The sequence below is a fragment of the Psammomys obesus genome, unplaced genomic scaffold, assembly GCF_907164565.1.
Source record: "Psammomys obesus unplaced genomic scaffold, mPsaObe1.curated_primary_1811, whole genome shotgun sequence".
NCBI lineage: Eukaryota > Metazoa > Chordata > Mammalia > Rodentia > Muridae > Psammomys > Psammomys obesus.
The window spans coordinates 19,487,185-19,494,231 of NW_026585895.1; the positions used below are offsets into that span (position 1 = coordinate 19,487,185).

The following is a 7,047-nucleotide window of genomic DNA, read 5'->3' on the forward strand; positions in this document are numbered from 1 at the left end:
GTGATGTTTACAATTACATATTCAAAAGGGAGGAAGAGCTTAAGGAGAGTGTCTGAGAGACACAGAAAAACAAATGATCAAACAAGACAGAAAGTCCACCACTCAGTAAGAGAACACAAGAGTGGCCCTTTTAGAGGACACCACCAAGGGTGGAGTGAAGATCCTCTGTTTCTGCGTAACTGCTGCCTTATTAATAAGAATTAGGGGCTCACATGAGTTGGCTGTGCAGCCATGGTGTCTGAGCTACTGCCCAGGAGGTCTGCTGCCTTCCTGCTGGCAAATGGCACTGTGGGTAAGCCCTATTCTTCCTCCATTGCTTCACATGGGCCAGCGCTGCCTTCTTACAGGTGGCTACCCCTGGGGGAAAGGCATGAACTTTGTGTATGTGACAGAGAACAATGCACATTGGGTACAAGACTTCTGCCCTAGGGATATGCCATCCTCACTAAGCTTAACTCATTAGATGATGCCCGGTACCGTGTCCTCCTGGTTCCCACTTGTCCTGGCATCCTGGCCAACCTTGCCAACAGTGAGTCCCTGGCTCAACATACTGCATCACTTCCTTTCTAAGAGCAAACCCATCTCTGCCATTGGCCATGGTGTTGATGCCCTGTGCTGTGGTATCAGTGAAGATAGATACTGTGTTTGCCAAGTACATGCTCATTAGGGTACCTGGCTTCACCTTCTTCCTGCTGGTCTTTGAGGTCTATGGTGCTGGCTTCAGTGCCAGTGACCCCAATTCTGTACATGTGGAGCTGGACTGCCACATGATCATTGGCCTGAATGCCAACTCCAGAATGTTTCTGCTGTCTCAAACCTGTTCTTCTGATGTAGTCAGAAGTAAGCTTGGATGAAGTCCTGGTGGCTTAGAGACAACTGCTGAACTCACTGCGGTCACTTCTGATGGTCCCTACCCAACAGGGGCCCCCAAGCCCTCTGGACCTTGTGGAACACTGGAAGCCTCAATATGATGTGGAGTATCAGTTCTAATGTAGACACCCTTTCTCCATCCCCAGCACACAGTGTGGAGCATCTTGGCTGTCCAGGCAGTCCCTAAGAACTCCCAATTGAACATTCCATGGGAAGTAGTCACTAGTGGGGTCTTAGGATGAAGTGTTGTTCTTCCTTGGCCATTTGGCTATTCCCATCCATTTAGCTATTCTTGGGAACCATGTGGGAGGGACCAACAGGCTGGACATTGCTCTGAACTCATCTTTCCTAATGTAAACAGTGTCTGTTACCCTATCCCTAAGCCGGCAGCATTCTTGCTGAAGAAGTGTGCCCTTGTTTCACTCTTGCTGGTCTGTGGTTTTGAATGCAATAGAGGCCCTGGCTCAGCCTGACATGATCCTGGGCCCTTGGAGTAGACACAATGATGTCACTCTGACCCATATAGCAAAGGAAATTACTAGTATCACACCTTAAGGTCCTCTGTTCAAAGGCTGCTGGCTTACAGAAGCCCCAGCCCAGGTATTTTATCTACTTCTAGATGGAATAGTCACAGATAGGCTTGAGCTTTATGCAGGAGGGGTAACCATGAGTTGTGTTTCCCAGACCCTGGAAGGCTTTGGCTGAGGACATGATATGGCCATCTCCCTTCCAGACATGCTTGTGTGTTGTCCATCATGGGACACCCCACCTGGACTGTAGCCCGTAGTGAACAGCCTCTAGCTCTGGAATAGACCCTTTCAAGTAACTTAAGCCTCCCAACTTCCACCTCCACTTAACTTTGTGTATCCAAAGCTCCTAAATAGCATTGGTGCCAGAGAACTGGAGGAACACAAGAGGCCTGAAGGAATACCTTTTGGTGGTTAATAACCTTTAATGAGGAAAGTCCAGAATAAAGTGGAAGAAATAATGAAGAGACCCCTGTTCCTGGATTCCCCCCTGGCCTTGCACTGCCCACATCTGCCATGAACACTATGTAATGATGGATATTCCTGGAAAAATAATCTCAAAAATATGAGGCTGTGCCCCAGAGTTGGCTAGTTTAGGCATAGGCAAGATGGTCTGTAAACACCAAATATATTTTACATACTTCTTGAAAAAAAAAAAAAAGAAAGAAATCTTGACACGTAAGCATTCCCAGAAAATGGGATATGTCTTCCTTTCTTAAATTCATATAGGCTACCCAGAAACTCACAAGTTCCTGGAATTTTTATTAAAGTTTTTATATAAACAAGCAATCATCTTGAGGCTATAGTTCCTGGTAATAATTTCTATGGATGCAATCAAAACATGCACATGGATTAGAAAAAAAAAAGAAGATAAGGAAAACGAAAGAAATTTTCTTAAAGATAGATTTTTATTAAAATGTTTATTCTTTCTAAATTCATTCACATTGGGTGTTAGAACACCATTAGTAAATTGTTATTTTTATGAGACTGTTTCACTTAAGAAATTTCTTAATTCATTACATTTTATTAGATCAGCAGTAATGAACCAAAAACAATATCATTTATTTTTATTACTACTGTAGGTTAAATCACAATGATTTATATTGCCAGATTGAAGCAATGACTGTGTAATTACTTGGTTATTGTCAACGATATATTTTTCTTAAATAAGACACTTTAACTACATGTAAAGTCTATAAATACAGAAACTTGTAAGTGAAAATATGCAGCCACCATATTGCAATGAAGGTACTATGCGCACCTGTCCTGGTTGGGGGGTGAGGGATGCTAGGAAATGAGCATAATAAAGCAGCTGGTATAATAATGCGGCAATATGAGCATGCCACAGTCAAGTTATGCTGTATTAAAATGTTATTTATAGCATTATAATGTGAACAGGGCTAATTTTCTTAAGTAGCAGCCATTCATGGCCATTCTACCTAGAGTATTCTGAATTCTTGCATCTCTGGGAAGGAGAACCTTTTCTAAAGTTCGATGACCATTTTTCTTATGACCTCTAAAGCTACAATGCAGTTATTTAGGTAATGTTCTTTTGGTCTTACCTTCCCAAGCCCTACATCACTTCCATATCCTCTCTTAAAGGTAGTGAAGAATAGATGTGTTTCAACCCTTTTTAATTTGTAAGGTCTGGACAACCTAAAAGAAGCTATTATTTCCTTTTTCTAGATAAATATCTCAATTCAGATAAATGTTAAGACAGCAAGTCAGCAAAGATCTTGTTTGCTCTGATTTATTAGTGACATGCTAATATTTGCAGCTACCATACAATGATCGCCTTCAAAATATCCGGAGGAAAAGCAGTGATGGATCTCTCATCCATTATCTACACTCTGGTTCCAAATAATGCCAAAAGCAAGAAAATTTTGCAGCTCATTTGGCAATTAAACCTGACCATAAAAACAGTGATTATATTCTTTGTTCTCGTCAGTATGATTACCCAGTTATTTTGTTGTATATGCTCAAGAAACTTGTAGAATTCACTCTGGCTCTTCTCTAATATGTAGTGAATTCACCATATTGTTTTCTGGATTGAGAAAAAATAACCCAAAACCAAAGAAATATTGAACTTCACATATATCTGGGACAAAAGTTTTACCTAAGTTTCTGGATGCTGGCTCTCTAGGCAGTGTTAGGCAAGGGCTTCCTCTCATAGTCTGGACCTCAAGTTAGAACAGTTACTCATTAGCCACTCTCACAACTTCTGAGCCATGACTGTCCCAGCACATCATGAAGGCAAGTTGGCACTCCTGTTCCACTACTCGAAGTCTTGTGAGGTTACAGAAGATGGTGAGTTCAAACTCCGTATTCTCCTTTACTAGGTGTCTCTGTAGAGGTTACTCTTATGGTTCCAGGAAGTTTCCACTGAAATTAGTTTCCATGTCATCCCTCCCCTCCCAAATGCTTCCCAGTCTCAGGAGCTTCCCCCAGTAATTTCTCCCTCCACCCCTCCTTTTTCTACCTGTTCCCATTCATACCCACTCCCAATCCAACTACAAAATCTATTTTCCCTTGCCAGGAAGATGCATACATCTCTCCTTGAGCCCTCCTAGTTACTTAGCTTCTGTGGGTCTGTTGATTATAGTATGGGTAACCTTTACTCAAGAGCTAATACTTACTTTGTGAGTGAGTACTTACCATGCTTGTCATCCTGGGCCTCAATTGTCTCACTCAGGATGACTTTTTTTTTCAGTTCTGTCAATTTGCCTGAAAATTTCATCTTATTTTTTTTTAACAGCTAAGCAATAACTGATTGTGTAAATGTACCACATTTTCTTTATCCTTTCCTCCATTGAGAGACACTTAGGTTGTTTCCAGTTTTTAACTATTATGAATAAAGCCACTATGAAAACAGTTGAGCAAGTGTCCTTGTGGTAGGTTAGAGTGCCTTTTAGGTTTATTCCCAAGAGTAGTATATCTGGTTATAGAGTTAGATCAATTCCCAATTGTCTGAGGAACCACCATATTGATTTCCATAGTGGCTGTACAAATTTGACCTCCAACTAGCAATGGAAGAGTGTTCCCCTTACTTCACTTCCTTGTCAGCATGATCTGCCACTTGTTTTCTTGATCTATGGACCAGCGATCTAGGGTAGAAGTGAACATGACTGCCAAAAAAAGTCACTGAAATTATTCCTAATGACATTCTACTATACTCACAGATTGGTACCTAGCCCAATCAGCCATAAAAGAGGAGGCTTCCTCTAGCAGCCAATTGGAGAAGATGCAGAGACCCACAGCCAAACAGTAGGGGGAACTCTGAGAAACCCAAAGAAGACAGGGGTGGTATGATTCTAGAAGCTAGATGGTCAAGGATGCCAAGAGAACAAGGTCCACCAAATAAACTAAGCAGGGCTCGTAGGGTCTCACAAAGACTGAAGAGGCAATCACAGATCTATATCAGGTCCTCTGCATATGTGTTGTGGTTGTATAGCTTGGTGAATTTGTGAAATTCCTAACTGTGGGAGTGAGGGGTATCTCTGACTCTTTTTCCTGTCTTTGAGACCCTTTTTCTCCTACTATGTTTCTGTGCCCAGTCTTGATATGAAGGTTTGTGCCTAATCTTGTTGCAACATGCTATATTGTGTTTAGTTGATATCTGTGGAAAGCCTGTTCTTTTGGGAATAGAAACAGAGGAGCAGTGGAATTTGGGAAGAGAAGATATGGGTAAATAAGTACGAGGAGTGGAGGGTTGGGAGGCTGTAATCAGAATGTACTGTTTGAGAGAAGAATTTTAAAAAGGAAGAGTGTTTCTTTTGTGAACTTTGTAGATGGCAATGTGCTGCAATGTCAAAAAGTTGGACACAACTGCATAATGGTATTTCCAAATAAACATCATTACTCTTTGGAAAAATAAAAGTGTTACATAAGATGTTGCAAACTTATTTTTTTTCTTCAATAATGGTGAATTTGCTTTGAGAGGAGGAAATGAGGTAAAGGATTTTGAATTCATGTCTTCTGGTTTCTTATATTTTCAAGTATTTCATAGCACACTGCTTAAACATTTTTTTTTCCTACTCTGCCTTGTTAATTCTGAACTGTGGATGACAGTGAAGTCAGGCTTCCAAATATTTTATCACTGGTGTTAGGATAGCATAAGTATGGCTAGTCATTCCACATTCAACGCATGTAAGAGGTGGTCTTATCACAAGTGACCTGGGGATGGAAAGATGATCATGAATATTCATCAGAATGTTTTTATAAACATGAGAGTCAACTTAGAGAACTAAAAACTGAATAAGTGATTTATATTTAGAAAATTACCTTATAACAAAGCCCCCTACAGTCTGAAAAGGTGAACAATCTCTCCCCCAGTGTGTTCTAGGCATTGCCAGATTCCCAAGATCTTCTGACATCACTGTAATGTCCAATCTGCTTCTCACACAGAGACATCTCTTATTTTGTGTTTCAGACTACTAAGAGATGCATGATCACCAAAACTTCTCTTTACAGTGTATAAAAAATGTTCAAAGTATTGAGGATAGTGCTTATTCTAAATTATACCATAAAGATTTTGTATTTTATTCCTTAGGGCAGTTTGAGTGAAAACACAAAACATATTCTCATCCTTTCCATCCTTCTCATCTTCTTTACAGATTTCCAGGGACAAATCATTTTATTTCTTTTGTAATCATGTGACACTCACAGTAGATGTGATAGTCCATGTTTACTGTCACCTTGAATCTGGAATAGATGCTGAACTTCCAGTCTACCTGTGGGGGACTATGTCGATCAGACTAACCTCCGGCATGTTTGTGGGGGGTTATCAAAATGAGGTTAACCTCTGAGCGTTCCTGTGCGAAATTATCTAGTTTTGGTTAGCCTCTGAGCATACCTGTGGGGGATTATCTAGATCAGGAAAAGATCCATCCAAATCAAGGGCTGCACCTTTTCCTGGGCTTTGATCCTGGACTGCCTATAGGAAGGAAGCTCTCTAAGGACAGGCTTTCATTGTTCTCTTCTCCCTGACTGTGAACACCCTGAGCAACTGCTTCAAGCTCTTCTCACTTAGACTTTTCTACCATGATGGACTGCACCCCCAAACCCTTCTTTCCTTAAATTCCTTTTGCCAGAGGGTTTTATCACAACAACAAGAAAAATAACTAAGACTGCAGGTGAAACCCTATATGCATTGTTGAACCAAATGAACAGACAAGAGGCTGAACACTTCAAGTGTGCTCATGCAGCTGGGAACCCTTCACCTTTTGGCAACAATGTGGATTGCACTCTATAAGAAAGAGAAAACCCAAGCCTTTTACAATTTTTTTTTTCACATATACTAAGTTAGACTAAAGTTTGTTTGTTTGTTTGTTTGTTTTTTTTTTGTATTTAAATCTTTGTCTTACTATGTTATTGAACAGTGGTTGTGGATAGCAACATGTCTCCTCTTCTGTCCCTATCATATTCTATTCTGTCTTACTTTCTCCCTTCTGTAAGAGTGAATGAGGGAACATCTATTATTTAAAATAATCTCTCTCTCTCTCTCTCTCTCTCTCTCTCTCTCTCTCTCTCTCTGTGTGTGTGTCTTTGTGTGTGCTTGTCCATTCCTCCCTCTCTAATTTTATTTTGTGAGAGTTTAAGGCCGCATATCCTGAAGACTTAAAACCATCAAGGGTAGCTTATTTAAGCAAAA

At 40.6% G+C, this 7,047-nt stretch overlaps 1 pseudogene; it reads left to right on the forward strand.

Annotated features, from left to right (window-relative positions):
- Positions 1 to 231: 231 nt before the first annotated feature.
- Positions 232 to 844, forward strand: LOC129671737 (glutamine amidotransferase-like class 1 domain-containing protein 1; annotated as a pseudogene).
- The last annotated feature ends 6,203 nt before the right edge of the window (positions 845 to 7,047 follow it).